Source organism: Amblyraja radiata, chromosome 4 (genome assembly GCF_010909765.2).
Source record: "Amblyraja radiata isolate CabotCenter1 chromosome 4, sAmbRad1.1.pri, whole genome shotgun sequence".
Lineage (NCBI taxonomy): Eukaryota > Metazoa > Chordata > Chondrichthyes > Rajiformes > Rajidae > Amblyraja > Amblyraja radiata.
The window spans coordinates 102,110,690-102,120,920 of record NC_045959.1 but is presented as its reverse complement, the minus strand read 5'-3'; the positions used below and the strand labels follow the sequence as shown (position 1 = coordinate 102,120,920).

The window sequence follows — 10,231 nt, the reverse complement described above, 5'->3', positions numbered from 1 at the left end:
GCTTGTTATAATTGGGGCGATATTCAACTTAGAAAAGATAAAGCCATTGCAACACCAAACTTTGAAATCAAGTACCTCTTGAGTGCAAGAAATTGACCAATCCATTAGTTCAGACAGGCCTTTGGTCTGTGGAGCTATAAATGAAGTTTAAATTCCTATTACTTTATGACAGCAATCACAGATAACTGTTTATTTTTGTACAAATATTCTAGTTGATAACAGGAAGGTATGTTTGAGGTGTGTATGGTTCAACTGCTAACATGACAGAATTATTTGGAATTATTCAGAACCATAGGAATAGGATCATACAATATTAAATTTTTTAATTATTCTGGCCACAGACTATGGTCATCATCAGGGTCGGGCATGCAGTGTGCTGCCAATTTGGCTTCAGAGGCAGCATTATTCTTCCACATTTTTTTGACCCGCACAAATCTAAGGAGAAATTAAACACGCGGGCGAAAGACATGTACTAGCAGCAGCACTCCTTAATGATGAAACACTTTATCCAGTGTGATAGAAAATGCCGAATCATGTCACCTAAGCAATATCTTAGGAAATAAAATGTAATGCGTAAAAAACAGATACAAAACAGTGTCGTTGGATTGCTACTACTTCCCTGTAATATGCATCATTTCTGAGTAGCAGCAGCAGCAGCAAAAACCACCACCAGAAAATAATGTTTGGGACATTTGAAAGCTCCCAAGTGACATCAAAGGCCTCTAATTTGCTTTAATTATCACGGAACCCAAGGTACAATATATAAATGCCACACTTTCTCCCCCTCACAGTGTTACACACAGAAAAAAGAAGCTACAGAATGATGACAAATAACCTTGCATTCTTACTAAATGCATCCAATGATAGGTGCAAACAGAATTGCCACCAGTGCACGCAGTCTGCAAATTCAATTTCAGCTCTTTATTTATGACACAAGCAGAGGCTGTGAAATGTTTAAGTGACTGGATAATGAATCTACATTTCAACAAAATACGCAATCTACACAGTCCCACTGTATTTGCAAAGTGTATCATTGCTATTCCATACACATCAGCTTCAAACATCCAGCCAGAATGATTCCCTGCAGTTCCCCTGCAGAAAAGCCTTTGACCATCACAAAGAAAGGACCTCCACTTCATTCTACTAGGCTTGTCAGTTAATTAGTGGGAATTCCACAGGAATTCTCTAACTAGAACGCGGTCTGCCGTTATGGAACGCAGCACTCCGAAGGATTTGGCTCGCTCGCCTTTAAACATTTTGAATATTCCTCCCATAAATGATTGAATTTGTGAAATTGTGCACCGCGCATTTGATATATTTTTACGTGCAGGAAGGAACTGCAGATGCTGGTTTAAACCGAAGGTAGACACAAAATGCTGGAGCGACTCAGCGGGACAGGCAGCATCTCTGGAGAGAAGGAATGGGAGACATATCGGGTCGAGACCCTTCTTCAGATTGGCTAGGGAAGAGCTGAAACGAGAGGTGTAGGCGATGATGTAGAGAGATAAAGAACACTGACTGAAAGATATGTAAAAAAGTAACGATGATAATGGAAACAGGCCATTGTTAGCTATTTGTTAGGTGAAAATGAGAAGCTAGTGTGATATGGGTGGGGGAGGGAGAGAGAGAGGGAGGGAATGCTGGGGCTATTTTATATTTAATAACTACATGTAAAATGTTTCTTAGAAGTGTCAACAAATAAAATCCCATCTGCAAGGCAGTCTGCAGGGTTCCGACCAAAAACATCACCTATTCATTTCTCCAGAGATGCTGCCTGACCCGCTGAGTTACTCCAGCACTTAGTGCCTATCATCAGTATAAATCAGCACCTTCCTACCCACCAACAAAGCTTCTGAATTCATCATCTCTGTTGGAATATGAGAAGGCAGGAGAATGGGGTTAGGAGGGAGAGACAGATCGGCCATGATTGAATGGCAGAGTTGACTTGATGGGCCGAATGGCCTAATTCCGCTCCTATCACTTATGAATATATTTTTTGACTGACATTTTCATTGGAAGATTGTTATGCATTATATTCGAAACAAGGATGTCAGCTACAGTTCGAACAGAATAACCATGCAGTGAATACTTGTTAAAGGAGTGATGGGGAAATGCTAAGATCTACTTGCAATTTGTTTCAGATCCTCCAGCTCTGGAGTTCATCCAATCTACACTGTATGCATATTTCACAAGACCAACAGAACACAGCTCCACATCTATAGCTCTTCAAGTGTTGCAGTTGAGACTTCAGTTTCTAATTGTCGACCTTGGCACGGAGGCGCAGTTGGTTCACAGCTGCCTCACAGCGCCAGAGTTCCTGGTTCAATCCTGACCTCGGATGCTTTGTGTGTGGAGTTTGCAAGTTCTCCCTGTGACCACGTGGGTTCTGTTTAGTTTAGAGATACAGCATGGAGACAGGCTCTTCAGCCCACCGGGTCCGAGCCGACCAGCAATCCCCGCACATTAACACTTTCCTACACCCACTAGGGACAATTTTTTTACATTTACCAAGGCAATTAACCTACAAACCTGTACGTCTTTGGAATGTGTGAGGAAACCGAAGATCTTGGAGAAAACCCACACAGGTCACGGGGAGAACGTAAAACTCTGTACAGACAGCACCCGTAGTCGGGATCGAATCTGGGTCTCCAGCGCTACATACGCTGTAAGGCAGCAACTCTACTGATGCGCCACCGTGAATGCCCTTCAGGTGTTTCCTTCAGGCGCTCCGGCTTACACCCACATCCCAAAGACGTGCAGGTTTGTAGGATAATTGGCTGCTGTAAAAATTGCCCCTCGTGTAATAGAGAGTGGATGAGAAAGTGGGATAACATAGAACTAGTGTGAATGGGTGATCGATTGCCGGCATGGATTTGGTGGGCCAAAGGGCCAGTTTCCATGCTATATTTCTAAACTAAACCTCTGTCGAAGGAAGTTCTGCACAGGTCAACAAAACAAGGGCTACACAGCTGGTAATATTTATGGGGCAAAGTATAAAAGTTGCCTGTGATGGATCAGTATGTGGCTGTTGACAATACAAACCTTAATTTAAATAGAACATATACATAGCATGGTTAGTTGATATGTCAACAAATACTCTCTTGGACTTCTACAGGTGCACAGTAAAGAGCATATCGACTGGTCGGATCACGACCTGTTCCGGCAACTCGAACACCCAAGAACAAAGATTACAAAATGGCAATCACTGCCCAGTCTATCACGGGTACTGGCCTCCCCACCATCACAAGGTTGTATAGGAGTTGCTGCCTCACCAGGGAGGTGAATCTGTGGAATTCTTTGCCACAGAAAGCTGTGGAGGCCAAGTCGGTGGATATATTTAAGGCCGAGATAGATAGATTCTCGATTGGTGCGGGTGTCACATGTTATGGGGAGAAGGCAGGAGAATGGGGTTAGGAGGGAGAGATAGATCAGCCAAGATTGAATGGCAGAGTAGACTTGATGGCCCGAATGGCCTAATTCTACTCATATCACTTATCATCTTATGATCTAATGCAAAAGGTAGCCAGCATTGTCTGGGAACCACGCCACTCTGGCCCTGCTCTCATTTCACTCTTGCCACTGAGAAGAAGGTATTGGAGGCTGAAAACTGTACCATCCAGGTCCAGGAACAGCCTCTTGCCAACAACCATCAAGGTATTGAACAGTATGAACTACAACTAAACTTCGAACTATGGATTGTCTCGATTGCACTAGGGGCGACTGAGTACTATGTTTACATACCTCTTGTGCTGCTGCAAGTAATAGCCCTGTCCCACGGTACGAGTTCATTCCAAGAGCTCTCCCGAGTTTAAAAAAAATCAAACTCGTGTTAAGCACGGGGAATGAACGTAGCAGGTACGTCGGAGCTCGGGGACGTCTCTTAGCGGCTTGTAACGCTAACGGCAGTTACTCAGGAAGACTCGTTAACGGCAGGTAAGCACGGGAAGACTCGTGAAGATTTTTCAACATGTTGAAAAATGTCCACGAGAGCCCGAGTACTGACGAGTGGCCATTATCGTAAATCTCCGAGTTCGAATCCGGGCAAACTTGGGAGAGCTCTTGGAATGAACTTGTACCATGGGACAGGGCTTTAAGAATTTCATTGTTCCATTTTGGGACATATGAAACACTCTTGTCTGGTCTTGACTCTTGCTGATGAGTGCCTTCAATATTCAAACAAGTGGTGCTGCCTTCAGTGCTTATTAATTTTATTTCTGAATTAATCCCTCTTCTTATTTCACTCGACCAATGTGCCAACAATAATTTGTCCAATTCTTCTCACAGAAAAAGTGGTGACTCGATTTCACAGAAATGCAAAGAAATAAACAGCTAATTGTAATTGAAAGCTTTATTCAGAGGTGAGTTTTAATCCGGGCTTGGAGGTTCGGAAGACTTCACAGGTAGGAGCATTGAATATAAGTGTCAGGAAGTTATCATTCTTTGTGGGCTGAAGGGCCCGTATTGCATTGTTCTATAATAATAAGTAAGTAAGTAAGTTTTATTTATATAGCACGTTTTAAGTCAACTTGCATTGACACCAAAGTGCTTTACATAAATTAAATAATAAGTTTCCATACAAACCATAGAAAAAGGTTAAAAATAAATAAAGAAAGAAAATGGACACAACACATTATAGAGTTCAACACAAACATCCCCCCACAACAGAATCAAAAATTTCCACTGTGCGGAAAGGCAACAGAAAGTTAAGTCCTCTTCCTCTGAAACACCCGAGGTCGGGGCCCATTTGTGGCCTTGCAGCCAGTCCGATGATTTTCAGGGCCCTCTTGCCGTGAAGATGGAACTCTGGCGTCGGGTGAAACAATTCCTCAAGCGGCTTGGAAAGTCTGGAGCGGCTGCCTCCTCCCCGGAGACCGGAGACCGGGGCACTCGTAGACTTCAGGCCGTGCCGGTTGGAGCTCCAACCCCGGCGAACTCGATCCCTGGCTCCGCGGCGCTCCAAATCCAGCGCCGCCCGCGGCCGGACGCCCGCAGCCACAGCTCCGCGATGCCGGGAGTCGGCGGCCACAGCGCTCCGGAGCTTACCGCACGGCGACCCGGCAAGGCATCGCCCGCTCCGTGGCCCCGCTCCGTGGTGGTGTCCTTGCGCTGCGCCGCCGCCGAAGCTGTAGTCCCGGCCGGTCCCGACAGGAAACGCCGCTCCATTCTCGATGGTAGGCCGCGAGGACGGGGTGAAGAAGCAGCTCGGAGGGATGCTGCCTCTCCGACCAGGTAGGTGACTAAGAATTAAAGTTTCCCCCTTCCCCACCCCCACCCACCACATAAAAGACCTCCACTAACATTTTGGACAGGACTTAAAATAAAAAAAAGGTGAAGAGACGGACTGCGGGCAGGCTGCCATACACAGACGGCGCCCACTCCCGCACATCCGCCATCTTGAGATTCAAAGCTAATGATGATCTTATAGCAATGGGAGGTACCGAGGTACAGTTGTTTAGGTAGTTCAGTCCGAAATGTGGTAATGCAGGAGTCATGTGTATTTTTTCCCTCTCTTTCCACCCCTCCCCCACTCTAGTCGTCCTGCCAGATCCACTATTCACATCCCTTCGTTATCACCTCGTCCACAGCCACGGATGGACCATTGTGGGCTCCACCTGTCCTTGGTCATCAATGCCGGCACTAATTTGTTCTGAACTTTTCCATACCTCTCCCTCTCCCTCCCAGTCTGAAGAAGGGTTTTAACTCGAAACATCACCTACTCCTTTTCTCCAGAGATGCTGCCCGACCCAAATTACTCCAGCAATTTGTGTCTATCTTCGGGGTAAACCAGCATCTGCAGATCCTTCTTACACATTTTGTCTGCTATACTGCAAAATCTACTAATCACACATGTTGTTTGGCCTGCTCAACATGTCCATTTTTTAACGTTTATTATTTTGGATTTCCTTTCCCCATAATTTTGCAGATTATACGTACTCCGTCTTTCTACACAGTTACAGGCGCAGAAGTGCAATTAAAACAAATTTCATTAAGCTTATGTAGGGATGTTAATAAAAGGTTATTCTTTCACAGTAATATCAAACTGGCAATACAACATTGGACACAAAAGTCAATTAAAGTAAGTCAAGTTGATGCTCCATATTTGAGTCAGATTTAGTTTAGTTTAGTTTTGAGATGCAGCGCGGAAGCAGGCCCTTCGGCCCACCGGGTCCATGCCAGCCAGCGATCCCCGCACATTAACACTATCCTACACCCACTAGGGACAATTTTTTACATTTACCAAGCCAATTAACCTATAAACTTGTATGTCGTTGGAGCGTGGGAGGAAACCGAAGATCTCGGAGAAAACCCACGCAGGTCACGGGGAGAACTTACAAACTCCGTACAGACAGCACCCGTAGTCGGGATCGAACCCGGGTCTCTGGCGCTGCATTCGCGGTAAGGCAGCAGCTCTACCGCTGCGCCACCGTGACAGTGGCGTTTAATTTTATTTAATCATTTAATCTTATAAATGATTTAAAAACATTGACATTTTACCTCAAAAGTTTAAAAAGTCAGAAAAACCACCAAAAAGAGGACTACGGTGAAATTATTTTTAAGTGGTACAGCATGGAAACAGGACCTTCGGCCCATCGGGTCCAAGCTGACCACTGAACCCCATACACGCTAGTTCTATGTTATTCCAATTTTGCATCCACTCACTACACACCAGGGGCGAATTACAGAGGCCAATTAACACACAAATTTAAAATGTGGGAGGAAACCAAAGCACCCGGAGGAAACCCGCAAGTACAATCAAAGCATACACGAGTACAACACAGTGCAAAGAGAAAAATAGTGTGCAGAATATCGTGTCACAGCGACAGAGAAAGTGCAGATTAAAAAAAGTGCAAGGGTCGTAATGAGGGAGATTGGAAGGACACCCTTAGCTTATGAGAGGAGTTAAGTCGTCCGTTAACAGCTGTTCTTTAATCTGACAGTACATGATTTCAAGCTTTTGTATCTTCTGCCTGACAGAACATGGAAAAAAGTGGGAATGACCAGGGTGTTCGTGGCCCTCAATTATGATGGCTGCTCTCCTGAGGTAGCGTGAAGTAGATATGGCAGGGTGAGATGGGTGGTGGAGGAGTCCAGTCTGTATGATAGACTGGGCTGCATCCACAACTCTCTGCAATTCCTTGCATTCTCGGATAGAAGTGTGGAAAACCAAGTTGTGACACATCCCCGATGGGACGCTTTTTCCAGTGCCTCTGTAGGAATTGGCAGGAATCATTCGAGACATTCCTAAATTTTCTTAAGTCTTCTGAGGAAGCAGATCACAAGTCTGAAGAAGGGTTCCGACACAAAACATCACGTTTTCCTTTTCTCAAGAGTTGCTGCCTGACCTGCTGAGTTACTCCAGCAATTTGTGTCTATCATTGATGAGCTTTCTTTACTGAAAACCGGTATCAATGAAGATGGGGAATTTGATAATAAACGATAAGGAACTTTTAATAGGGTTTATAGAATTTTACTGTGTTTCCAGCACATCCGCTTTGACGGTACTAAAATCTTGGAAACAAGCTAGAAAGGGTTCAGAGAAGATTTACAAAGATGTTGCCAGGGCTAGAGGGTCTGAGCTACAGGGAGAGGTTGAGTAGGCTGGGACTCTATTCCTTGGAGCACAGGAGGATGAGGGGTGATCTTATAGAGGTGTATAAAATCATGAGAGGAATAGATCGGGTAGATGTTCAGAGTCTCATACCCAGAGTGGGGGAAATCGAGGACTAGAGGACATAGGTTTAAGATGATGGGGAAAAGATTTAATAGGAATCTGAGGGGAAACTTTTTCAAAGGATGGTGGGTGTATGGAACGAGCTGTCAGGGATGGTAGTTGAGGCAGGGACTATCCCAACATTTAAGAAACAGTTCGACAGGTACATGGATAGGACAGGTTTGGAGGGATATGGACCAAAAGCGGGCAGGTGGGACTAGTGTAGCTGGGACATGTTGGCCGTTGTTGGCAAGTTGGGCCGAAGGGCCTGTTTCCCCACTATGACTCTATTTCATGAGCGAACCTTCCAGTAAGATTCATGATGGACTTTGAATCCATCCATCTAGTGAATAACAGCTTCTCTATTTTGGATTGCTCCCGGAAGAAGCTAACATGCCCAAACCCTAGGTTGAAAATGAAAATGTGAAGCTGCCTTTTTCACTTGTTAGCTGAAAGCACTTTAGATTGTTCCTTAATTTGAGGTCAAGGCATGTATCCTTGTACCTGAAGCTTTCAAGACAGTCGAATGCCAATATTAACAACCGGTGAAAAACTCCCAAGTTATTGTCTTTTGATTTGTCTCTGTGGTATTTATTTGGTGCTGGATCAGTGACTGCTATCCAGGAGGATAATCTGAAATCTGATCCCAATGATAATCCCTCCATGGGAGTTATATTCGTAGCTTTATCCCCATGGGGGGGGGGGGGGGGGGGGGGGGGTTGGAGGGGGATGGGAGGATGCATGGTCCTTGAAAAAGAGACAGCCTAGTGTTCTTTGTCTTTGTTGTCTGTCTTTTACTAGCTTTCAGTAGAAGTTCACCGAGGTCACAGAGTTTCTGAAGCTTACTTTTCTTTGCCCTTTCAAAAGTTTTGATAAATTCTGCTGGGTACAGAATTTTGCTTCAACATAACACACCAAAGGCAACTTTCAGAAAAGTTAATGGCAGCAACTTTCTGCATTCCGTTCAGGATTACAAATGCGAAAAGCACATTAAACTGAGTAAAATCCTTTAAAATCTAATTATTACCTTTTCATTTCCGATTAACAATCTAATCAAAACAGGTTTCACTACAGCAGTGACTGGTCAGACAAAAAAATTGGAAATAAGTTAAAGGGGACAGAAGCTACCATTCTGCACTGGACAAAACTCTCCGAAATATATAATTTAATATTCCTTTTGTATTTTACACTTTATTATATAATGTGTCAAATGATTTACTAAAGTTTTTTTCATGTGAATAAACACCACGAGCATCATTTATCCCAAATGTCAACTCTAAGAGTTTCATAAGTTCATAAGTTCTAGCAGCAGAATTAGGCCATTCGGCCCATCAAGTCTACACCGCCATTCAATCATGATTGATCTATCTTTCCCTCCTAACCCCATTCTCCTGCCGTCTCCCCAAAACCCCTATTGACCCTCACTGATCAAGAATCTATCTATCTCTGCCTTAAAACTATCCACTGACTTGGCCTCCACAACCTTCTGTGGCAAAGAATTCCACAGGTTCACCACCCTCTGATTGAAGAAATGCCTCCTCCTTCCTTAATGAATGTCCTTTAATGCTGAGGCTATGATCCTAGACTCTCCACCTAGTGGAAACATCCTCTCCGCATCCCCTCTATCCAGGCCTTTCACTATTCGGGAAATTTCAATGAGGTCCTCGTTCATCCTTCTAAACACCAACGAGTAGAGGCCCAGTGCCGTCAAATGCTCAACGTATGTTAACCTTCTCATTCCTGGGATCAAAGTGTTCACGGGTCGAGGTGCCAGTAGACCGGGCCGCGGAGGCCCTGCCGTTGCCGGGCTATCGCGTGGATCGGGCACCGCTGGAGGCGCCAACAGAGGTCGAGCACATAGACTGGATGTGGCCTGCAGCAGCACAGAGCAGAGGAGTACCAATGGTTGACACCAACAGCATCACCAGGCCAGGCCGACTCCTGCAAGACTCTATGTCTTTAAGGTCTCAACAAGACTCTATACTTTAAAGAATTTGAAACTTGAAGGGCACAAGATGGTGCCAGAAGCATGGTGGCTCTTGGTGTTTAGGTGAAGTCCCCCACTACGATCTTCAGGCTTGGAGATACAGCGTGGAAACAGGCCTTTCGCCTCGACCAGCAATAACCACGTATACTTGTGTAATCCGACACACTAGGGACAAATTGCAATGAACAAAAGCCAATTAACCGAAAGACCCATATGCCTTTGAAGTGTGGGAAGAAACCGAAGCATCCGGAGAAAACCCACGCGGTCACAGAGAGAATGTACAAACTCTATACTAATAGACAGTGTAGTCAAGATCGATTCAGGTCTCTGGCATTGTAAGGCAGCAACTCTACTACTGAGCCAGTGTTCCACCCAATCGTTGCACTTTTGTACACAAACACCGAATATATATTTTCTCTCCCTTGTTTATTATATGGCTTACAATGTACTATGTTGACGTATTCTGTTGTGCTGCTGCAATTAAGAATTTCATTGATCGATCTGGGACATATGACAATAAAACACCTTTGACC

General features: G+C 44.7%; 1 protein-coding gene across 3 annotated transcripts in view; it reads right to left on the bottom strand.

Annotated features, from left to right (window-relative positions):
- Window positions 1-10,231, bottom strand: part of rad54b (RAD54 homolog B) — a 130,516-nt gene that overhangs the window by 84,887 nt on the left and 35,398 nt on the right. The gene's annotated exons all lie outside the window — the stretch shown is intronic.